The 26,087-nt window shown below is 41.1% G+C and overlaps 1 protein-coding gene across 1 annotated transcript in view; it reads right to left on the bottom strand.

The window, feature by feature from the left end:
* Positions 1 to 26,087, bottom strand: part of LIMCH1 (LIM and calponin homology domains 1) — a 182,747-nt gene that overhangs the window by 83,206 nt on the left and 73,454 nt on the right. The window contains exon 3 of the mRNA XM_059818246.1: positions 19,150 to 19,219. The gene's annotated coding sequence lies outside the window, so the exon portion shown is untranslated. The remainder of the gene's footprint in view (positions 1 to 19,149; positions 19,220 to 26,087) is intronic.

Here is a 26,087-nt window from a genome sequence, read left to right as displayed (position 1 = left end):
ATCACAGCCAGATGTCAGCCGGATGTCAGATTTCACCCAATCTTGGAGAGGGGGTGCCTATCCGATGCCATATTCTATGGTGACAGCCATGTTATGGCCAAGGAAGAGGACAACACCTCCCTTCCATCCCCTCTCTGCAGCTTTTCAGTACCAGATGATAGTGCTTGGCTTGTGAGGGTTTGGGCCTCAGTTTCATGACTTCTTCTGTTACCCACTTTTCACATTTTTGATGAATAAAGCTCAGAAAGAGCAGGGTTAAAAACAAGCTCATAGGCAGTGAAGTGCAGCCAAGCACTCCTAGACGCTGCTGGGAATTCACCTTGCAAGTCCGGAGTCAGATGGGCAAAAACACAAGGACAGGAGAGACACCACCAAAAAAATCAAAGCATGGTTCGTTCCTTCTGCTGTGATGGAAAGGACTGTTATTTACCTCGTTCTGTCTTGTTGGGCTATGAAGTGGGTCAGTACAAAACTTACTGCAGAGCAGGTTGGGGAAAGAGCTACAAAAACAGACGAGAAGGAAAAAAACATCACAACAGCAATGCTCTTCAGTGCAACCGGAGCTCAGCATCTGTCACGTCTACCCCTTCTTACCCATCCTCCTGACAATAGTTGTGCTGTCTGTCTGAAGGAGGGAAAAAAAAGGTCATGAAGACAAACTTGACCCTTATTTACACTCACATTACGAGTGCTGGGAGTATGACTAACCTAAACACAGATTTCAAGGAACCCTGAAACCACAGCTAGTGCCACAATGCTTCCCTCAGGACATCCTCTTGGGGAAACTGGACACTCTCCGTTCTTAGCACATCCCTGCGGCTGCTGCCCCCACAACTGAGCTCTACAGCAAACTATAAAACTGGGCAAGAAACTCACAACTAAGGAGAACATGCTGTTTTCTGAGTTTTTTTTTTTTTTTGTGTGTGTAATTATCAGGACATGATAAAGCCTTAAGGAAAGTATAGTCTGACTACACATTTAGAAGATCTCAAAGGCAGCCATCCCAAACAAACTGCTTAAAGTAAACAAAAAATACATAAACATTAAGTACATAAACTGTAAATCTAGAGTTATAAGTCATAAGAACTACTACACCAGATATTGTGAAAACCAAACCAGTCTATAAGTCTGGGGGGTCCAAGCAATGGGACCACCAAAGAAACTAACCTGAGCATTAAATATGGAAGAGCACAGTTTTTCACTAGACGTACTGTTAAAGCTTATCACCCTGCATACAAAAAAAGAAAGGAAATTCATAGATGAATAAAGTTGAATTACCTCCTGAGTGATATACCCAAAAAGTACAGCCCTGGGGTAATCCAAAGGAACACCGCAAATAGCTTAAGCTCCAACACAGATAAGCCCTTTACGCGTTACGTACAGCCATCAACTACAACCAAACACTGCCGAAGAAACCTTTGCCTTTCCTGACTGCTGTCAGGGCAATCGTGTGTTAAGCCGTGGCACAACAGATGCTTTTAAAAAGCTATTTATGTGCTCCTGATGAGATATTGTACTATGGTGGTGAAGAAGATTACCTATGCCAAGCAAATCTATGTGCTAAAATTTATTCCGTGTTTTCCTTAATTATATTAGCAGGTCTACTAAAAGATACTACTTCTTTCACATACCCTGCCTTCCTTTCTCTGCCTACAGATTCCAAGCTTCATGGGAACCCTTTGATCACACCTGATATCTCAGGGCATTGTTACCTAATGCCCGCTTTCTATGTTGTGACTTGACTGTAGAGAAAATAACCTTGTTTTCCAGGAAGAGCAGTGTTGACTATTCAAGGGAACCAGCTCCAGGGAACTGTCAGATGCAACTTGCCACAGGACCTTTGGGAAGGAGTGGGGCTAGCAGAGAAGAAAATGAGGAAAAATCCTGTGCATCATGAGCCTCTCCACCCAAAAAGGTGTGTATGAAGGTCATTAATTACCTGACCAGCATAATCTATTATAAACCAGTATAGGTAACTTAAAGCATAATCGGTGCACCTGCATGCACATTCAGAGATGACTATCTGAAAAAATACTTCTCAACCTGTGATCACTGCAGACTGTTTCTAGTTTTCCTCTCCCACTACATCCAAAGCAGATGGCAAGGACAAAAAAAAAGTAACTGGAAATGAGCAATAGTGAGATTTACACCCAATGCTTTTCTGCTACACAAGAACCTAATTAATCAGACACACAAAGCTGTATTGGAGTTAGAGCCTCAATTCTTACCTTCCCCTTGTCATTTATCATCTGTCTTCCTACTCAGGCACAGAGGCAGATCTCATTAGAGTTGTACAATCCCGGAAAATACAGGCTTTTTATGAAAATATGTGCACGATGAGTCTCATTTGAAGTTTTGCTGCATCCAGCTGTATTGAACTAGCAGAGCACAATACTCTGAACATCCAGGGCCAGAGAAGAGCTGCAATTTTGTAGAGTTTATTTTTTAAGGTTTGAAACTGCAAAGGTACAAAAGAAATTGGTACCAAAAATTAAAATCAATTTGACATAAAACCTCTGAAAGTGAATGTATGACCACTGCCTGGCAGCCTCATAACACTTCTTCTAATTGCAGCAACTACTCACTACTAACATGACTTTACTTTCTTTTACGCGGTATGTTCTTTTTTGCTTGGTATTTTAAGCAAATCTATCTTCCATTTAAAGCCAAAAAACAGTAACAGTTGGCCAATACTCGGACTTCTGTCAGCAAAGATGGCAATCCGCTATGAAAGGATCAGGATACTATGCAGCCGGAGACATTGGAGGGCCTCTGCATCCTAATGTCCAAGTACAACTGCTGTAGGTGGGCCTCAGAAGATGCAAGAAAGCTGCCTGTGGGGGCCAGGGGCCTGGCAGTAGCTGTTAAAATCAGACCAAATATCTACTCCCCAAGGCAAACAGCAAAATAGTGAAACTGCCAAGGAGGACTCATTCCTGCTCAGTTCGTGACCTCTGCAAAAAAAGCAACAAATTCCATTTCTCTTTTCAAATTAAACATCTACTCTTTATTGCCAAGGAATATGTTTTAATAATCTGTGGTGTTCAAGGTTTGATAAACATCAGAAATCTCTTTGCTGCTGTTACATGATACCTGACACCTGACATACATTTTCCCCCCACTCATAGCTTTGCATTTTCATTGCAACATCACATAAAACATACTGGCCTTCTTTAATGTACAGGTTGGGGTTTTCTTGCAAATACTTCTAAAAGAAGCTGTTCAAGTCCAAAACCCACTATTTTTTTAACTGTTTTTTTGTACTGAATGAAGTTCCAGTATGTTCCACTTGGAAAACCTACATTATTGTTTTTACTTCCAGTAAAAAAAATAAATAGAAGGCTTTCACATTTAGATGTCTAGAATGATTTCAGTGAGGAAAAGGAAGGGGAAGAGAATCAACAATTTTCAATTTGCTGCAAGTGCATTTCACAGACAACCAAAATATCTGTGCAAAAAGATGCTAAGTAAATCAGTGCCCATTCTTAACTTTGACCATATATAGTATAACTGCCTAAATTACTAAATACCACAACACTTAATCCATGTATCTGCTGTTTATTTCTCAGATTTGAAAACATACATTTGGTGTCTAGGTAGCATGGCCATAACTGTCAGTCATCTTGAATATCTCCAGTTTTGGGGGTTTTTTATGGTAAATATTTAAGGCAAGATGAGCTACCCAATAGTCTGGCAGTGATTTTTTTCCATCCCTTTTCAACCATCAGTAAAGCATTCCCTAGATATAATTCAGGAACTGGCACAATTATTCATGAAGCTACAGTAGCTGCAAATCTAGATGGACTATGCAGAATAGCCAACTTAAATTACTATTGTTCATTAAGTGTATAGAGGTCATGCAAATATACCTTTGAAGGGCCATTTGGAAAGCAGGATTTGTGGATTACATCTGGATGCCAGAGTCATTTGCAGTTGTGAAGACTAAGCTTTTGGGAGGAATAAAAAGTAGTACAATAATATACTGTATTTAAGAAGCAGAATTTCCTCAAATTAATGGGCATAAAATAAATTATTTAAACAAGAGGGAAACAAAGGAACTCTTCTTTAATACAGTGTATTCCTATTGCAAGGCTTTCTCCCAGCTTGCTCACAAGGTTCTGGTTCCTCTGGGCAGCAGAACAGAGGACAGAAAAGGATTTCTCCTCCTACAGGACAGATATTCCTGTTGTTCAGTTTTCTGTCAACACACTAGAGGTGTACTTGAGGCATACTTCTGCGACATCCTCTCTCCCTTAGGAATGCACAAAGCAACAAGGGTAGGAAGAGGAATACATGCATCACACCAAGTCTTTAGGAGGAGGAGCTAAGGAGCGGAGGTGGCAGAAATAGCTTCTCACATTTGTTGGCAGATGGAAAAGAAAGGGGAAAGAAATCCGCTATCACTGATAATTTATTCCTAGAACTTCAGTTTATACCTTAATCTCTGTCCTAACCAGACTTGAGATCACCTTTTGTTTGTAGAGGAAAACAGCCAACCATGCTTGTAATTCAGTTTAGCTGGGTATAACCAGTGGCTCCTGCTCAGAACAGTCACAAGTAAAGCTAGCAGAGATGTTCGTGCACCCTCAAACAACAAGCTTCTAAATCCTCACCTGCTAGTTCTGAAAACCTTAGCTGATGAGAGTGTATAAAGGAAAAGGGTAAATTTAAATCAAATATGATTTTTTCCTTTCCACAACAGAGGGACTCAGAGTTCAGTTGGTTGATCAGAGAGAGGTATATCTAGACAGAAGAACAAGTAGAGTCCAGCAAGATTATTAGGCCAGACTTCACGGGCCATGAAAGCAGCTGTACTAGCTCCAGAGCCAACAAGAAGCCGCCAGCAATGTAGCTGATTTAAAGCACTGCAGAGCCGAGTCCCCAGCCAGCTCACATGTCTCCAAACCACTCCCGCAGGCGCAGATTTCTGGAGACTGCAAATGTTACACATGGCTACCCAAAATCAACTCAAGGCCAGCAGGACTTATTGGCTTTGGCAAGCACCCCTACACTGCCCTTCCTAGCGACTGGGGAATATTCATCAGACACAGTACCGCCTTGCCTGAACGCATGGACTGAGCTGAGGCTCAGCACTGTGCTGAAGCTAATTGGCCCTTAAATCTGGAGACCCTACTACAGAGCCAGCTGGGGTTTACAAGGTCAACAGATGTAGCCCCATTCAAATACAGGGGCTACAGAGCTATGCAACCACCTTAGGCAATGCGGGAACACTGTCCAAATTGCAGCACAGGGAGCCCAACCACCCAGGAGGTACCAGACCCTGGGCACACGTGCTCTTCGTACTCGCGCATGTACATGTCAGCCAGGCCGGAGCTGCACAGGGCTTCAGCCTGCACCAGGCTCCGTGTATGACTGCAGAGAGCCTGGAGTCAGCCAGCGCATAAGCAGCGCCCACTTTCTGAGGCTTTTGGGCTACCTGGAAATCCCTAAGTGTGCTCTGCTAAGCTGATCTCATGCCTTTGGGCCACTTGCCCCTGAACAAGCAGAAGTGCAGTACAGAAGGGCACTGGAGTCAAGCAGCTGTCTTGCAAGAGCTGTCCTGTGGCTGTGCTGAGCCAGGGTGATAGATGCTGCTGCCAAACCCAAGCAGGCCGTTCAGTGAGTTGCCCACACCCACAACACGGAGGTTATCCAGGGTTTTCCATTCTCTGATATATCCCAAACCCCACCTTCCATTATCCTGAATAGAGCAATTGACTGTTTTTCCTCTTATTTACTTCCCATCCGTTTCCTAACCTCACTTTGGCACTGTTATTTCTCCAACTTGTACTGTAAAGTTATAAAGGACAAAGTTATGTGCAGCATATAAAGAATATTTGGACATTGTTATGCAAAGATAATAAATCAGACTGGAAGCTGTGATGGTGAATACTGACCACAATCTTTGAAGTTCTTGGTCTGCAATTTGCTTACATAATAGTTTGTACACCGGCTTAAGTGTTGGATTTCTAATATCGCTCATCAAATTTCAGCCAAAGAAAATAGAATAAGCAAGGTGAACTACTCTCGGGAAGATAAACTATCTGCAAGAATTTTTGATGTAAGTACTATGAGAACACCAAGAACTCACAGTTCTTCAAAAAATATGTAGAAGTCTGGAATCCAAGGAGTTTCAGTTCTCTAAGATCATATTTTAGAAAGTAAATTTTAATCAGGATTGGGTGGCTCAAGAGATTGGGTAATAGTATTTAAAAAAGCAAGTGATTAATCTCTGATCAACCAGAGGGTAAGGACTAAAGAGCATTTGAGGTCTCAAACACCCCTGGGAACTAGCCAACTTAGTCTAATACCGTGGGTGCTGACTCTAGGCAGATTTTGGATTTTGGATTTTTCTCATGCACAGTCCTCATGCTTATGAGTAGCCTCCTCTAAATTTCACTAGAACTAGTCCATTATCCTCCCCAAAATTCTGTGTTACAGTTATGCCTACAAAAAGCCAACGGCAGTTAGATCCCCAGTTTGCTGGTAACACTGTGCTGACAAATACCTTGTTTCTGTTTCCTTTCTAACTGCATCTAAGCGTTGTTTCTTGATTACAAACTTCTGAAGGCAGAGACCTCAGATGCCATATAGCATCTAGCATAAAAAGGATGAAGAGAGTCATATCAGTAAGCTTGATACTTACTTTCCAGAAAACAGATTTTGATCGTTGCTGACTGTATCTGAGATGCTCAGAAATTGAGGCCAGGCACACCTGAAGATACAGGTCCTACACTCCCTTCAAACTAATCATAATACTGGATTGACTTTTGCTTTTTTAGTTGTTTTAGACAGAATGAAAGAACAAGTAACAAGTGGTGTGATATTGCTGAAGAAAAAGTATTGCCCATTTTAATATAATTCTGCTAATACCTTGCTTACTCAAATTTTTGTTTGACTGTAACATTTCTCCAAGAGGATGTAATTATCTTGCTTCTTCCTTGTCTAAAATTCTAGTCCACTGACATATCAGATTCCACCCAGCCACGATTCAGCACTGTAAAAATAAAATACAGGCGTGCATACTAAGAAGGAAGATCAAGCTAGCCTGGCTCTGTTTCCGAAAAAACCCAGAACAAAACAAAACCCAGCCTCCTATGACAAACTTTACGTTGTGTTTCTTATGTAAGTAAGTCTGTTACTAAACACTGACTTTAGTAACAAATTTTATGTGTTCTTTTGGTGCACAGCATTTATTTATTTATTTATTTCCCGCTCTTTGCCTCCTTATAGGCTTTTATAAAAGCTCTGACAGCGCTCTCTGGGGACCGTTCCATTTGATTGACAGTTTGCAACGAGTTTTGCCAGTGATTGATGCAATTCCTGCATTTGTTCATAATTTGTTTTATGAAATGTCAGAATATACATTGTTTCCAATACATAGTATTGAGCCTGTAGTAGTAGTTTTCTTTTTTTTTTCTTTAATTTGCTTGTGTTTCCTTCGAAAATAAACAGCACAGCAAAACAGCATGTCTCTGTCTGATGCACATGGCACTCTCAGGAGATTTCAAGTTATGCTTTTCAAGCAATTGTTATGGTTTAAGAAGCAACTACTGTCTGACCTCTTTAGGGGTAACAGGAGAAACTTAATGGACGAAAACATCCGAGAATTGTACAAAAAGAAAGGGTTTTTTTCTACTTCTGCATATGTCAAGTAAAAGCTGTATAAATTATTTTTCTAGATCAGAAGTTGAAAGATTTTATTAGCTTGTGCTACTGACCTGTGCAGACAGTTTTCTGGCACAATTTTCACGACTTGTTTACAGTATCACCTCAGTTATCCAGAACTTCTTGTTATCCCAAGAAGGGTCAAATTCCTGACATCTATTAATTACACTGAAAATTGCCCTGGATTACTTGAAACCTCAAATAACTGAACCTATTCACCGTCCTCCCTTTTAAATAACAGGGGACATATTGTAGAGTGGTGCTAATACATTATGGCTGATCCTTGTAACTCCAGAAATTAATACATAAACGTCACACTTCTTATGTAGCAGGCCTGTCAGCTTTGGACTGAAAACCAGGGTCAAGAGGCAGACAGCATTTATAGCATGGTCCTACTCACTGCGTGGGCTGTGGGGCAGGAGGAGGTAAGAGGCAGGAAGGACAGGAAGGTTAAAACCAAAAACCACCGACCAGCGTTCCTGATCCACGCACTGCTGGCCAAGGAAACAGAGCTGCTTCACAGTTCAGCCCTCCCTAGTTGACAAAATGACCTTGGATCCCCCCTGTAGTCAGCGAAAGACTCACTGCTGCCTGCATGGTTAAGTATACATCCTACTGACACTTGAGCTTTTACAGTTGTGGCTACTGGGCTCCATCGCCCCGTGCCCGTCACCAGGCAATCAGGCCTGCAGCTTCTCCCTGAAGGTGCTCGCCAAGCAGCTTCACAGGAACCTCTGCAACTGCATGATCAGAGCTTGAATGCAAAGATGAGGATGCAAAGACCTACTGGCAACTCATGCATTCAGCCAACACCAGGCATTAGCTCTAAGATCCCTAATGCTGTTGCTAGGCAGGCGTGGTAAAGTTAGGATTGGTTTTGGAAAAAACAGCAAGCCTCCTTCCAACCAAACTAGAAACAGTATTCAAAGAACAACAGTGACAAGGCAGCTTTCAATAAGAGAAGGTATTAGAAACATCCAGGAATGCTTGGAAACACCCATGGGATTTGTTGGCTGTGCAGCCAAGCCACACAGCACCCAACCAACCCAACAGTTATAAAAGGCAAGAAGCAAGAGCACCACCAGCCCGGGTATCAGTTTAAGGTCTGAAGTTTGTTGCCCCAGAACAGGTGCAAGGGTGAGATTCGCATCTGGCACTCAGTCCCACGTGCCTCCCAACACATGGGTACGACTTCGCAACACACCAAGTCAAGTAACATCTCTCTAGCTCTTGCAGTAAGAGGAGAGCAAATAATACCAACATTACCACTAAAAAGGAAAAGAAAGTGAAAGGGGGGAAAAGCATAATGTTTACCATCGGCCTTATGGGTAAACACAAGCTTGATTCTAAATTGTGCATGAGAACTAGTACAATTCAAAGAGAAAAGCCGACAGGATGAAGGAGCGTAGAGAATGGACTGAAAAAAGCTGAGTTAAACTCAGTACACACTGGGATGCATGCACGCATTTAGCAAGTTCAATACTCTCCCCTTATTGAAAAGCCTGAAAAGAGAACTCCCTTTCACACATCGCACAGCCATAAATCAGTGCACACTATTGCCCTAAAGAGAAACAGACGTTCACCATCTAAGTAACAGTGCTTCCCACATGAAGATGAGGCAGAAGCAAAGATGTGGCAATAGCGAAGACTTCAATAGAAGGACACCACTTCAAATAGCTGAAGATTGCCTCCATACTGCAATATTAATTTTCCAGACTGTTAGTTATATTGCTTGTCCAGAAATGAATGTGTAATTCTCCTACTAAGCTGTGGGACAGATTTCCACCTAGTATCACAAGGCTATTCAGCTTTCAAAAGGTTAATAGTTAATGGCTTTGATGTCCCTCAGTCAGATAGTTCAGCCTACCACCGTATTTTTGCACAAGCAATTAACTAAGCTGCTTCCTCTGTAGCATTAATTTTAACAGGTTTACAATAGTATCATTAGACCTCTGGACATTTAAGAGGAAGCACATTACAATTGGAAAGTACTGTGCCAAGTAGGAAGCGAGTGGCTTTAATCCAGGAGCACTGAGGAATGCAGAAGGCAAGGAGACTTCAGTGTCAGATATTTCAGCCTCTACGAACTCTTAACCACAGCACCAGACTGCAAAAATTTTACCAGACTCTTAAACCAAAGAAATCACTGCACACAGATCTTTAAGGCACTAGTTGTCCACTAGTTCGCCTTTTTGCTTGTTTGCTTTAAACCAGGGGAACAACTGCAATGTGATCTTTGGAGAGAGACACGTTCCATCATCTGCATTCAGCACGTAGGCTCCTGCTAGCGACATGCACATCATCTGACAGAAATCCACTCACAGCGCCCGGAAAGATTTTCAGCACAGAAACGGTACGGACAGTTGCTAGCAGACGTAAACTGCAACAGACTTCACTGAGTTGATTCGCAGCCAGGAAGGGGATTAGAGACAGCATTCTTCTGCCACCATCTTCAGCCTAAGGGCCGAGGTCACAACAGACCGTTGCTAACTCATGCTTGCCCCCTTTTCCTAAGAGGAGGAAGTAATGGTAAGCTTGAGCCTCCTTGGCTCACTTTGAGGTGGCAGATCTGTCAGTCTGACCACACTGTGGAAACTTTTTGTTCCTGCTCACCTCCTGGGGACTGGCCAGGTTAAGAGCTCTTTGGAAGGTACCCTCCCCTTTCACATCTCCAGTGCTGCTGTTATCCAGTTATCAACATTCTCCAGACCATATCACGTGGATTTTATGGGCAGCAGCACCCGCCTCTCAGATGCTATGAGAATGCAGGGTAGCAGCAAATACAGCAAATATTCTTAGTCCAGTCAACCCCATTTACACTCACATTAGCTCTCACTGTGTCAAATAAATACTGGCATCTAGCTGTTCCCTGCAGCAGAGGCTACATATCACTGAGAAAGACAGTTGAGGATCAGAGACGGTATTTATAGCACAGACCTACAGACTCCAACCTGTGAGAAGCTTTCCAGAATTAGGGAGTGAGAGTACTACTAAGTATAGTTTTAAACAGAGACAACCTTTAAACCAGGGATTTTGGGATGAGACTTTCCCAGGTCGCTGTGCCCTTCAATTTTGGCCAGTAACTAACTTATGGATTGCGTCTAAGTTTAAACTCCCTAGCTGCAGTTTCGGAACTACTTTAAACTGATCGAATAACACCTCTTTCCCCAGCTGGGTGAACCTCTTCCCTCCTGCCTGCACTCCTGCTCATGCAGTTACATGCTGTGAGATGAAGGAGAAGGGTATTTTTCAGCCAAATCAGTTGCCCACTCCAGCTAATAACCATATGAGTACTAGTGCTGGCATGGTAGAAGGCGTAGGAAAGTCAAATTTAGAGCTGCTGAAAGCAACCATAGCCTTAGGTCTAGTTTTTCTTGTTAAGGACAAAACTTCTTTTAGCCTCAAGACATGGTTATTCGTAGCTCTGCTTATTTTATGTGTGCTGGCCTGAACACATGCAGCACACCAGCTCAGCACTTGTTTTTTATATCCTTATTGGCAAACTAACTGATTTTGCAACAGAAGTTACCCAAAGATTGCAGGAGCCTGGATACAACTCCAACAGTACCTCATTCATCACAGGGCACGGGCAACACATACGCAGACTTGGGGTATCCAACGCCTCCACTGAAAAATCCCGAAGATGGTACACACCTCCAGAGCAGTTGGCATTTGCCCAACTATTAAGAGAAGTCATAAGCTTCAACAGTGGGATTTATCCTGAGGAGTTTAAGTCATTCTGCTCAGGACGCCTTTCGTTTCTAAGACAACAGCTCAAGGAAGGCACTAGATTCTTCACTTCATTTAGTGCAGCCCTAAGCTACATAGTGAATGGCATTTTGTTTGTTAAACTACCATTTTTTCTGATGCTTACAAATACTTAGAGATTGTTCTTCAAAAGCTTGCCATTTCTGAAAGACTCACTCGACCAGAGTCAGTAAACCAATGTACTGCAAATCATGGCTGAACTTGCAGAAGGACACTTTAGGATCTGAAAGCAAATCTAAAAATTAATCCAGTAGGCAACCTGCATTTTCCACGGGTACAAAATGAGCTCCTCCTGGAAACCAGCTGCCCTCCCCAACCCGAGGGAAGACTCTGTCATTTATAGTAAAGGTTAATGCCATGATAAGGGCAAGTTCACATTTCAGCTGCCTAGCATTAGGGCTTCAGCAGCAGCAATGTTTTTCTTTTTGCCATTTTCAAATGTTATCCCCGGAATCCTTCACTTTATTAAACCTCCTACATAAAAAAAAAAAAATAAACAAACATTACACTAAGCCTTTATTTATATAGTTTTATAAATAACATCTTTGTGAAGTCACTTGACAGCCCCAAAACAGGTAGACTCTTTGGTTTTAATCAGGCATTTTTTCCTAAAGCATGGTAGCTGGCTTTCCTTTCTCAAGACTGGGCAATAAAACTGCCTCTGTGTAAAACAAAAAAAAAATTCAAAAAGGAGATCCCCTGCAGTAACCATCCTCTCTTGGTTTTAACACAGAAAATGTTCTCCTTACCTCTGAATTTGCATATTAACATTTTCAATTATTCAATATGAATAAAGCTAAATATAAACCTATTGATTAAAGCCATGGTTGAAGACTCAAGTTGGGAGAGCAGTCTAAAAAACAGACTGTGAATGACACAGGAATGCCTGTGATATTTTTGTAAGTGTTATTTATTATTTGTATTAACATACTGTCCAGGAGTCCTGGCCACGGAGCAGGACTCATGGGGTGAGGTGTTAGACAAAAACAGACTAGCAGATGATCGTTGCCACAAAGAGCTTAGACATATTATTAGCATTTGGCCAAACCAAGTCATGACATTCTCAGGAGCAGAGCTCAGCACACTCAGTGCATGGCTTAAGCTAGCTCTGAAACTGCTGCACCTCTGAATCCTAACCAGTCTAGTTTGGGAACAGGCCTCAACAACATGACAAAGTTTGCATCTGTCCACAGCACCTGTGGTTCACAGCTGTCCTTCATGTGAGTCCTACAGACCTGTACCCATCTTGGCTGATGTCATCTGGACCTAACAAGGAAACTGTTCAGGGCGCTCTGTGTGCTAAATGAGAGACTTCAGCTTAGAACAAGGGACAAATTCCTGGACACATGCAGAAAGGGACAGTATCCTTAGCATGACAAGTAGTGGTCCCAGCCAACAAACAGCTTAGCTTATTGAGTGCACTGTAAGCACTGCAGCCAAGGAAGCATCCAGAAGAAGGGACTTTAAGGCCAGCAATGAAGTTGGTCTGCAGAAGCCCTGGCTGCATGCTGGCTGGGGCCAGTGGTGCAGGAAGCACGCAGAAACCTGGGAGGGATCAATAATGGCCAATTCAGAAGCAGACAAGGTATCACTCCAAGTTTTGCCTCCAGCCATCATAAACGCAACACTCCAGCTGGTAGCTGAGAACAGAGGGACTGCTCGTGGATGTTAAGGACAGCTCATGAGCCAGAGTGGGATGAGGAACATGAAGACTACTAGGAGCTGGCTGAACTCACTTCCCTGAGGGTGCACTTTATAGCTGAACACAGCTCAGACCATCAAAAGCGAATAAACAAGGCAGGGTCGTTTACCTCCCTTGGGGTTTTTTGATGGTTCACGTATTTTATTAATCTCCTATTATTTCAGCCTCTCTCACATCCACACATCAGGTTAAAGTTCAAACTTGGAAGCCTGGGCAACACAGGCGGAACCCAAGTGCAGCAGTGGAATACATCTCCAGCACATATGCTACTGTCAGATTGATGATTAGTTTCCAGCATCAAAAGTATGAGACTTTTGGAGCCAAACCCGACACCATAAGCAAGCACATCCATTTCAACCAATAAAATACTAAATGAGATGCCAGCATTGTGTTTTGCATTTGACTCACTAGTTTTTCCTCTAAATGGGAGGAGAGCAATGCTTTCTGGACAGCATTTGCATGGTTAATTGGGAGCAATAAAAACCTTCAATCCAATCTAAAAAACCCAGCTGAATTTCAATATAAGGCTTTAGTTTTTATTGGTTTGCATCTCATTTTTTCCCCACCAAGGCTGCTTCCTCTATGCTTCCTGCCAAATTTGAACTGATGGCTGTTTTCCTCTTCTGCAGTGAATTCTCTACAGCGTCACTGCAGATTGTTCCACACAGACTCTGTTTACAAACAGCTTGCTTAAGAAACACCTGTTAGTTTACTTTTGTATTCTTCATGAAACTTAGAAATGTTTGTGAGAACAGCATGCAGCTAAATTCATTAGACAGGAATTTTATAAGGTAGCTCTGTCCAGCTCAGATGACACTGTAACAAAACAGGCAGGAAAACGTAAATGAAACATGAACTCGAAGGCAGAGTCTAGAAAGCCTGGAGGGTAAAAAAACCCAAACAACATAAGCATACAAGGACACAATGATACAAACAATTTTTTTTTTTAAGGATACTATTGTTTTAGTGAAGGGATTCAATATATATTACAGTGTGTGATAAGCCAAAGCACATAGTGCTGCTCCGAACCACTGGCCAGACCCTAAGTATTGTTTTAATCAAATATTCAGGCATCAGAACTGAAGGCAGGCACAGGAGGTGTAAAGAAGGCAATTACCATTTAGCAAGGAAGATCCACAGAAACCACGGCAGAATGGTTTGCATAGCATTTTGCTATGATGTTGACACATTGCTTTCCATCAACATGGGACAAAAATGCTTTTGGGATGTGAGTGCCAAGAACTTACTGTTTTTAGACAGTTAGGAAATTTTGCTTCTGCTAACTTCAAATGTACCACAACTTACACAGCAAGACTTTTTTTATGTATACAATTGTGCTAGCAAATGAATTTGTCCAGCAGTAAGAAGTACAAAATAAGGAAGGAAATTATCATGTATTATGAATCTAGATATTACAATAGGAGCAGACTCTTTCCAGAAAGTACTACAAAGAATTAAAGGGAGAATGAGAAATTAAAAGGAAGAATGAGAAGATAATTTTCTAAGAAAAAAAAATACAGTAACACTGAAGTATGAGTGGAAAAATAATGTACATAAGTTAAAGTTCCATGTATTTCTCTATCTTCTCTAATTATTTTTAATTCTCTGAAACACACTACACTATATTTGGGTCTTGTAATTTAGTTTTCACGTTCATATCTGCATGAAGAAAAAAGATCTCATTTACTGAACTTAATTAGAAGCACAAACTCCCGAAAGCTAATACAATGCTGAAATTTCTTTGGGACATCATATGACATCAAAAAAATACCGGCATTTATGCAACAGTACAGCATAAGAGCAAATTACCAGCACCAGCAGACAGGTAGCTATTCTTAATAAGGTTCTTAGCAAGTTCCCAGAGAACACTTTGCCAAGAGAAACTTCCTAGGAAAATAATCACAGAAAAAACCCACCTTGTTTTCAAAGGAACAAGCTTTTTTAAACAGCAGTTATGGTTCTGTTCATCTTGGTGCAATAATCATGCAACCAGGTGACTTTTGCAGAGCTATTTTTTCCATTGCTAAATCTTACAAATGTCACGAAGTTGAGGACCGTACACAAGCTGAAAACTGGATGCCACAGTAAACAGATTTTTATTCAGTAGTGCCGAAACACGAGCCAAGATCCAAGCTGAAGTTCAGCCCTCCAACTTTGTCTTGACTACTTCCTACTATTATATGTGAGACTCTTTCACACAGCCTCTGAAGTAAGTGTCTGAGCTCCTGTGGGGATTGTTCAAGGAACTGAAGTAATGCTGTAAACTCTCTTAAACCCTGTCAAACAAAAGATAAGGCAGAAACCTTTTCTTTTCTCAGAGTGACATTATTCAGGGACAGGAAGCAAAAACTAGAAATTTTTTTAAGGGAAAAAGATAGTCAACATACAGTGGTTAGCATTATAGAGCAAAGCTTATCTATGATGATGATTGAAATTTTTTATTTCTATAGAATTAAATATATGATAAGGCATAGTTGTACAAAATTGCAATTAGTAGAAACCTTAAAAATTAATTGTGCCCACTATGAGCGTCATACAAAATGAAAGAAACCAACAGCAACTCACTGAAAAAATTGCTGGTTTTATAAAAATCACTTATACATTAATTATATTCATTGTACTCTAATAATCCATCTTTTTAAGACTTCTCCAGCTTCAGATGGTCTTTCAATTAATAACTCAGCCAGAATACTTTTCCAGCCTTGCACAATTAAATACATGAAATGATGCTTTGGAAAGCTGACAGTCTTAAAAGAAAGATGTTCAGTATCAGTTTCTCACATGAGAAAATTTCTTCTGGCAACACAGGTCTTTCAGCAAAGCCTGTTATTCCTACCTACGTTTAATATGTTCTTTGGATGTTTTGTGAATTTGCTTTTTCGTGGGAGCATTAGCCTTCTGGATTAATGAATACTGAACTGGAATGAGAAAGCATTTCATCAAATTTAATACTCGCTGTAAGTCTGAATACCAAACTGTTGGTCCTACATTTTATTTCATTAAAGCAATGTATCATTTCTGCTATGATAACAGAAGCAGTCGACACTTCTGGAGATCAAAGCAAATTACAAACAAGCCTGCCAAGCTGAACATATGTAATTCTATATGTAATGCTGCATACAATCCACATCCTGACTTAGACTTGCAATGAGACAAAGATCATCTTTGTGTATTTATATGGCCTGTGCTTAGTATGGCGGTGTGCAGATCCTTGAGTCCTTACTTTACAACACTATAACCAATAAATTCTGCTTACGTGATTAGTGTTCTGGTATACAAAAGATCTGCAAATAAGCCATTCCCTGTTAAACCACATGAGCAAGTCACTGGTAAGAATTTCAGAGTAACTGCAGATTCATCTAGCTTTAAACACCAGGAAAAGTTTGAAGAATACAGTCTGTCGACACTGGACCAGTTATACATAATACTTCACAGCAGTGTTATGAGAAATCACTCAAACAAGAAATACGGGCAAAATTTTTACACCTGATAATACTCCCAGATCAACATCTCAGCATGTCTCCGATACAGGCTTCAAGCTTACTGTTACTTTCCTTCAATAAAGCATACGTCTTCATTTGTCCTTACAATAACAAAGGAGAAAAAGAGAGTATCATCTGGAGAATTAGATTCAAGTAGACATTTTGTAGAGCTACATAATATATGACTGACTGGGCCTCTGGACGTTAAAAATGAAACAAAAGGCACTTTGAGTACTTCACAATTACTCATAAGTTTTATCTCCCACTCTGTAAAAAAAAAAAACCTACCTATTGTCTCTACTAGTGAACTAAATTCTATCAGGTATCAGGTATAAATTAATTCTGTTAGAGTGATTAAGTTACACTTTTAAGGCAGAAGCAGTATCTAGGAGTTCAAAAGCACATGTGGAGTCAAAAGCACGTCTCACACAAGGCAGAAAAGGCACTGAAGCTTTCATAGTATTTCTACGTGTACTGGAGGAAATAACACTCACTGGGGTGAAATATCTGGAAAGAAGTAACTATATACTATGTCAAGCCAACCAAGGCTAAGATAATAAAGAAAAACTGGCAATAAATAAAGGAATGTCCCTCATATGTGGTCAACTAACTAGGAGGTATAACTGTTTCTGGACTATAGTGTCAATATTTGAAATTTTTTTTTCAGACACATGGACATGGTACAGGTAAGAGAAAAGAAAAAGATACACCCTGCACACAAACTTACTCCTGATGTCTCTGTGTTAAAAAAATAATACACCATAAATATGTGTAACAGACTAGAACACTTGATCATTTCAATTCACATGCAATCCTTACAACAGCCACTTACTCACCACCGTAAGTAAAAATGGCAACAAAAGTCAGCAGATATGGAACCAGATGCCTTCGAAAGCAAGGGGACATTTGGATGGCTTGCTTTGTTTGGAGCAATTTATTCACAGAACAGTAGATAAAAACACCCATTGGTAATGTCCAAGATGCCAGAAGCACCAGTGAACTTTTTTAATAGCCTAATTATATATTAGGAAAAATATTTAGAAAAGTAATTGCTAAAAGTAAGTAGAGGACACAGGTACAGAAGTAAAAAAGTCACTTCCCAACACAAAAAAAATCTGCTGTATCATTAATAGCCTGAAAACTGCTTTTTTGGTAATGCTTTGATGATGTACATCTTGCAAGAGAGATTTATCTCAAGGAATGAGAAAAATACACACACATAATGATTTTTTTCTATGTCCCTCCTACTACAACCACCTTACTTTTGGGATTTCACATATGAATAAGAAAAAACCCAATGTAATTCAATATCATCCTCTTAAAACAGTCATAACAAAAATTTGAGTCTTTCCTGAAAGGGAGCCAAGGAAAAGAAAACTGCACTACTGGTATCTTTTGCAGCTGTTTATATCAAGTATTCCTTTCAAATAGGACTGCGTAGGAATAAAACTAGATGGGTTTTAGAGGCAAAAGAAAGGCACACAAGGAAACTTTAGAGAAAGGGTGGTAGGGATCACAAATTAAATCCTAGAACTAGGCAGTATTCATGCAGAAATACGCCTGTCAATCTACAGGTTGAAGGACCCAGCCTCAAAGGCTCTGTAATTACATTATAGAATCAATTTAAAAATGAATGTAACATGGTTAGTAATACACTGAAACTTTTTAATGCAGTTTATATAAAGGAACGTTAACCTCAGCTGTCAGCAAGTAATACGTTCTGAATCTTGCACAACTAAACTGCAATGTGAATAGTGACAGGACAGAAAGGAACCATGTATATAAGTATACCATTAGTCTAAATTGAGGATGGCCACCTTCCACATGTTCAGGGGCTCTTTTATTCCGAGCTACCTCTCAAAGTAAAATCAATACAGTCATATTTCTATGCAGCTAATCCTGTTAGACCCAACACCCATTCATACCCCCACCTTCTTCCCCAACAGCAAGCACAGGACTGTGCCTCCCCTTGAGGTGACCTCCTGAGCATCTGGTGCTCCTGAGAGCCCACGGGCTGTCAGCACGTCCTCTGTGGTCTTCCTCGGTTATAACAGATTATGGCCAACTTTTAGTTTGCCCTTAAAGTCAACATGAAACAGTTCCCTGGACAGTCCTGCAATGAATGCTATCTGCAGACTGTGGTATTTTGGGGAAAGAGAAAATGAGACAAAATATACAAGTACATTTTTCTTTCTTTCCAAAAAGCTATCTTTTTGTGGTGACAGCTTCTAATGCATACATTCCAGTCTTTCTAAAGCTGGCACCACAACTGGAAGATGACATATAACCAAGAAGATACTCTTCCTCTAAAAATATACTCGGCTTCTTTAATACAGCCCACTTCCAAAAAAAAAAGACTGGAAGGTCTTACGGTGACTACACTGAGAGTTCAGATTTCAGAGGGACTGTCTAACTGTAGGTTAGAAGAGTTCAAATTACGAAAATAATTGCTATCTAAATCACACAGTCATAAAATCAAGGTGCAAAAAGCAGCACTGAAATTTTTTTTTCTCCATTTGACATACTCACCAAACCTGCAATGGGGGTCGGTAGTCTATTGATCTTTTTTACCAATCCCGGCTTTATTGCATTCAGCAACCTGTTACGAGAAAGGAGTATTTATGAGTGGTAAGTCACAAAATCAAATTATCAAACACTTGTCCCCAGCCCGTAAGTATTTCAGTATGGCTGGAAAGGAAGATGTTCCTTTTTCTCCCCTCCTGAAGACACATGTGTGTACCCAAAGACCCATCATTGAAATGAAGGAAAACTAGGAGGAAAAATATCCACAGCACAGTACCACAACAATATTTCTTTTATAACCTAAATGTATCTAGATCACATCAGTCTTCACAGGTTGTGGGTGAATTGTCACATCAGTCTGCCTCCATTGCCTAGAGGCAAGTCATGCCTAGAAGGGCCCGAGAGCAGAAACCCAGAAGGCATCCGGGTATCACCATAGCTTGGGAAGAACAGTCCAGAAGTTTCTGCACTGCAGGAAAGTGAGAAAGGACGTACACTTTATGGGTGGCCTGTCTATTTTTTTGCATCTCTACTTGAAATTGAATGCCATCCTTGCATATGTTGTGGAGAACGGAGGTCCACATAAAATGTAAATGTGAGAAGACAAGTAAAAAAGGAGTCCAAAAAACCTCACCTCATGAAAACATCATTAGGCCAGTGATACCACAGTTGAACACTGTTCAGTGTCCAAAGATTAGCAACCCCCCCAAACAAAGTACCCCACCGCCCATGAACATACTATAAGAAGTGCAGACATGGCTCATTGTTAGAATATTCAAAAAAAATGACCAAGCCTCTAAAAGTGGGGAATTTTAATTATAAAATCCTGTTGCAACAAACACTGTTTCTTTACCATCCCTCCCCCAAGAGAAAACCCTTATGCCTTTTATCCAAAGGAATAAAATTCAACCAGTCCCATCCATTGGGAAGAAAGTCATCAGGTCAAGACACTCACTTCAAATTCAAGATCTCTGAAGGGAAACAGAGATGTCTATGATAACGTAGAACTCTCTAAAAATTAGAATACCCACTATGGAAGAGAGGAATCTCACTTTGTGCTGATACCGTCTCCATTCAAGAACTGACTCTTCTATCAGCCTACTGTGGTGGTAAAAATACTAGTATTTAAGATTTGAGAGGTCTGGCTAAGAAGTTTATCCTAACTAAAAGAACATTCCTTTCAATTAAAAACTAACAGTCTGTGATTGTTTCCAACTGCCCACTTCTGAGCTAAGATAACACAGGATGTGCCACTCCTATAGGCTCCTCCAAGAGCCATCTCTCCATACTGTCACTTTACTTACTGCTTGATTCCTTCTTAGGACTGTGGCAGTTAGCAAGCTCATTAAGGAGTCCACCCCTCCCAGGCGTGGATACCTGGCTTTGTTAACATCGAAATGATTGTTTTCCCTCACCTCTTTCTTTTTTTCCCCTGAAACAGTATATAGGTTGGGTCCCTGCAATCACTTGGAGAGAACAGGGGAGCAGAGGGGCAGACGCTATTCTAAATGTTCTCTATGATCCTAGTTAATAAAGCTCCTGTTGAACCTGTCCCAATTGTACTTGTGTTATTACACCCTTGAGTCCCCACATCTCCAACACCACCATAATCAGGAGTGGCAACAAACCCAATGTGAATGACATTTTTGGGAGTTGGGGGTATTTTCTTGCCCTTCTTACAGTTAAAAACTCTGTAACCCAAGCTCATACAGATTGCTGTGCTATTCCTGCCTTCTTCTTAAGGTAGAATCTAACACTAACTATTATATCCTAAAAACAAATGATGAAAGAATATACTTTTATATACAAACAATTCACTTTTCCTCCCCTACATGCACAGAACGGCTAGAAAAGAACCACACATCTCACTTCCTATAATCATCGTTTTAGTTCACAGATGACAAACAAGCATTACTACTTGTTCCCCCAAAAGGTACACACCTTTCAGACTTGCACAGCAGCAACCCTGTAAACTATTATTTTCTATTTAGCTGCTGCAACAGGCAACTTAAGATCATTTTTTTTTGTCAGAGCACTTCTTTCCAAATACTCTAGCTCTATTGTGACTGCCATCTTCAATCTGCCTATTCTGTCTCAGAAAAAAAAAAAAAGATATATTAGCTAAAGCTTCCCATTTTCTTTATTACTCAAACATGAATACATTAGGCACCACAACCAATATTGCAGGTGCAGATCAAAAGCCACAGACAGTAATACAAAGTCAAATAAAGAGTTCTCAATGGAAATCTCAAATGCCAAAGCCCATTCTAAACAAATATTCAAAATGGCTTGTGCAGGCTTCCCTGTGAAATATGGGAGAAGGATAAAGTGAGAGGAAGGAAGGGAGCAGGGAATAAACAACATTTTAGACAACCATTTGGAGTCTGAAGAGGGAGGAAATGGGATGGGGCAAGATGGAAAAGCCTGAGGAAGAAAGGTCTCTATTATTAAAATGTTTACCTCCTGTTGGAAACATCTCTAAACAGTCTGGCACCAAAACCCGCAGGACTTGCTCGCTGCAGAACGTGCCAAAGGGAGATTTCTCCCAGAGCAGACTGGCTGCTTCTAAATTATTACCTCATCTACAGCAACAGTCCAGATGCCAAAATACCAAGTGGCTTAAGCTTGCTCGGCCACCAACCTGGCTGAAAAGCCATACTGTTTATGCAGAGTGTCTCAATGGCCGCCTTCAGTCACACAGTTACTGTCTGTTCCCGCTTCTCGAAAAAGCCACTGAATACACCTCTTCCCACATAGGTCAATACACACAAACTAAACTTTCTCTGCCTATTTAGACTCATATAAAGCATCTGTCTTGATATGTAAAGTTTTATCAGTTCCGGCAAGTTTTTCTTGAAATATGGGGCAAACAGAAGCCCTACCCATTTTGCACTGGGGACCTGGCGCAAGGCCCTCGGCCACGGCCCAGGGGAAAGAGTCTGCAGGGCAGAAAACAATTCCGAACCCACACCTTCTCCTGGCAGGCCCCTACAACTGCAGTCCCATGCTTTCTCGCCCTGCCAGCCCTAACCGAAGGACTTGGCTGCCCTGGGCCTCACATCCCCAGCCATGTCTCAGGTTAAAGAGTTTGCAGGGAAGAAAACTTGCAGCGTAAACCTTCCTCTGGCAGCCCCACTGCATCTGCAGCTCTAGCCTTTGTCCCTCCCCCAATCCTAATCCTAACCCTAATCCTAATCCTTGGCTCATTCTGAGGTGAAGACACTCAGACATGACCCCGGTGACCAAGTTCACGGAGGAGCAAACATCTGCAGCCCAAACCTTCCTCCTGCCCCACTACCCTGGCCCCATTTCCAGTCCCACCACAGTTATAGCTCTAGGCTTTGTCACTCTCCCAGCACTCAACTTGACCAGAATAGTGTGTGTTGATCCGTTAATCAACATTTGTTGTTATTTTTCTGTACCACTCAAAAAAAGAATTTTGTAAAAATACCCACCGGTTACCATTCAGAAACCTTGGCAACCAGTACCTGGCAGAGTACTGTCCTACCTACTGTACTGCAGACAGCAAAGTGAGACATCAGACAGTTATTGACATGACCATAACCAGAAGCAGCTTTTTTCCTGCACTTAGCTGCACAGCAAGTCTAGATAACTGTACTGTAGGCATTTACGGACAGGGGAACAATTCCAGCATCTGTTGTCCAACCTCACTGTTATCTCTGAAAATTTTGTATGGCATCACATTACTCCCCCCCCTTCCCCCAAAAAAGACAAAACAACTTCACATTCTTCTGGAATCACAAATTTGATAACTTAAAAAAGCATCAAAAATCCTGCTGAATGGATCATTCCAGGACATTAAATTAAATCTTTAAGAATGTATTGGTATTGCAGCAATCCCTGAGAAAGGCACGGAAAACAGTGGCAGGACAAGTGTTACAGGAGCAACACAGAACCCATCAGCTCCTACATCAGCTGAAACAAACACACATTGGTTCAGTGTTTTATTTTCACAACATTTACTTCCATTACAAAAGTTAACCATATCACCTTTGTACCAAGTCAGAGAGGGCAGGCAATCAACGTAAGCCTTGCTACAACATGCATTTAAAGGCCCTATCCCCAGATCATATTAGACAAGTTACTTCCATCACCCATGCTTGCAGCAGGAGGACACTTGAAGGCACTTGCTCAAAAAACACACCTAGCTGAGCGCACATTGAGACCCTCCACCTCAGACATCTGATCAGTCTGGCCAGTTCAGCAATACTGATCAGTCTAAGGAAAGCACTAAGGTCCCTGCTGGCAGGTTCAGACAGAGGGTTGAAGCCTACCAGGTCCAGAATTGTACTTAGACTTTCCATGATCACTTGCTTCTCTGAGTACCTCCCAGCTCCTGCTGACCCTGTCTGATACTAACTCTTTCCTCCAAGGAGGCAGTCTTTTTTCCTGTGCCGTAAAAATCATTAGGGCTCAAGTATATTCATCCTTGCGAGGGCATCGAGGGCAGACACACTGCTCGCTCCTCATGGAAATGTCAGACCCCAGTCTTGCTCCAAACTACGACCAGTTGCAAGCCCAGGTTTTCCCACGCACAAATTTAGTTCAGGTTTTTACACAGCTGTGTTCTTCAAACATAGAAAATCCTCAAGTGGATGTGCATCTTCTAAAGAAAAACTTGTCTATCACTGTGTAGCACGTTCTGCTATGCCAAGGCTAGTGAGCTACTGTATAAATGGCCAGAGAGTGAGTGTTGAAGCTGGAATAGAAGTGTTGTTTATATTGGGGTTTTTTTGTTTGTTTGGATTTTTTGTGGGTTTTTTGGTTTTGTTTTGTTTTGAAGGTATGGGTACTATTTTTCATACTCCTGCATCTAGGAGAACAGATGACAATGGGACAAGTCCAGCTAAGCAGTCCTGAGAGGTAGCAAAACAGGATGATTTTAAATCTTCCGTTATTTTCTCCTTTTTCCTTCCTCTCCAGCAAGGTAGTGCTAATTTAAGGTCTGACACCACACGGTGAGGGAATAGTGGTTGAAACAAACCATAAAACAATGTCCTTCAGTACTGTTTTCAAAAGGAGAATGTAGGTACATTCCCCAAGCTTGACCTTTTTGGCAGCTGGGGTTTGGTGACCAGCAGACATTTTGGAGATGACTGGCAAAACAAGTTTAGGGAGGACTTTTTAAAACTTTAGCTTTCTTGTTCAACTTGTTTCTCACAGAAATCATTCTAGAGTATAAACAGCTACTTATGCAAGAAATTAAATGACATGGGGAAGAAAAAAGAACAGAAATACAAAGACTGTAATACTTCTCCTGTTGAGGCTTTCTGGTATCTGGTATGACCAGTGTTTCTCTGACATGACCAGAAGGAAGATAGGATAATGAAATCGCAAGGAACTTTTTAACAGTAAAAGGAGCAAAGATATGACAAAAAGAAATACAGATAAAATAGTTTTTAAAAGAATTCAAACAAAATACGATGAAGGCAAAAAACCCCAACACCAAACACCCAAACCAGGATAAAACCAAGCCTCTTCAGGCTCCATCCACAAAACTTGAGTCTCTATACACAGACCTGACCTATTCACCAGACCCTTCAAGCTCTCAGCTGGGATTTCTGCCCACCACCCCTGGCATTTATGCACCTGTCCTGAGTCAGGGCAATCCTCTGTTCTTCACTTCTCAAAGTCCTCCTGCCCCTTGCAGTCCAACATCCCCACAGCCAGCCTCCCTTTCCCCTGTGCCAGGTGCTGGCTCGGACTCTTCCATAGTTAGCTGTTACATGAAGCACAGAAGACTGCGTAGAAGCTAAAACCTTAGAGCTGCCTTACCTTATGGAAACAACACGGCATGATGGAAGTGGAAAGTTGCTCCATCCCCACTCTTATAGGGAGAAGCTAGGTCATTTCCTTCCCCCGATAAAAACCAGCTCTGGTGGGTACGGGAAGAATCAATTGCTCTATTCGGTGCTGTCCCCAAAGCTTGGCATTCCAGGAGATAAGGTATCTCCACAGCAGGACAGACCAGCTGAAATCAGGTTAGTCACACAGTGGCTAGTACTATTAGGCCTTTCTGGGGTTGTTTATCACCAGTCAAGAATTTTAAAAACTTCTGCCAGGAAGAGAAGGCGTTTCAGGCAACAGCTGATAAAAGATCTAATGAAAAGCATCAAGACAACTGCCCATGAAATTCTTGCAAGAAAGCGTCAGTTAAGAAAATATTCAGAGGATGGCTGCCAAAAACCAGCCTCCAAAAAGACCTTGTTTCTAAAAGGAAATGGAAGAAAAGCACTTTCAGAGAATAAGCTTCAGAAATGGACAAAAAGAAAGGTTGAAGTGATGTGTGTTCACAGATCAATCCAGGCTGGAGGGATAGGTATCCAACAGATCTCTTCACTCAAAAAACAGATCATATTCTTAAAAAGAAAAGCTGACTAATAACCTGATCTTAAAGTAAAAGAGCATTGCATTTCATATTTCAGAATTCAGGAAATTCTATCCACAGTAAACCTTCACGGAGACATTTCTCTTTTTAAATTAAGTTTTACAGATTTACATTCTAACAAGCAGCCTTCCAGCACTTGATAATTATTAGCCCAGGCAGCTTCAGTATCTGCATATTTTAAATTTATGTTCTAGTGGCAGCTCCAAAATGCCCCCAAATAGTTGAAAAGGAGAGAAAAATCCACTATTAGTCTTAAAGATTAACAAATCGCATTGAAAGAGCAGAGAATGAAAAGCAAAAATATTTTGTTGCAAAGGAAGTGGTAAAAAATTTTCAAAATATAGAGATGTTTTTGAGGACACAAAAATATTTTTGGGAAAACATTCTCGAGTGATTGCTAATGATGCCCCTGACATTATTTATTTAGGATCAGATGAACAAGGTGCTTCTTTAACAAGCAGGACAGAACTGACTGACTCCTCTAAAGGGCTCACAGTCCAGTTTGGTAAGTAAAAGGTGAATAAAGAGCTATGCA

Source organism: Gavia stellata, chromosome 5 (genome assembly GCF_030936135.1).
Source record: "Gavia stellata isolate bGavSte3 chromosome 5, bGavSte3.hap2, whole genome shotgun sequence".
In the NCBI taxonomy this organism is placed as follows: domain Eukaryota; kingdom Metazoa; phylum Chordata; class Aves; order Gaviiformes; family Gaviidae; genus Gavia; species Gavia stellata.
The sequence above is the reverse complement of the archived record's forward strand: the minus strand, read 5'-3'. Positions and strand labels throughout refer to the sequence as shown.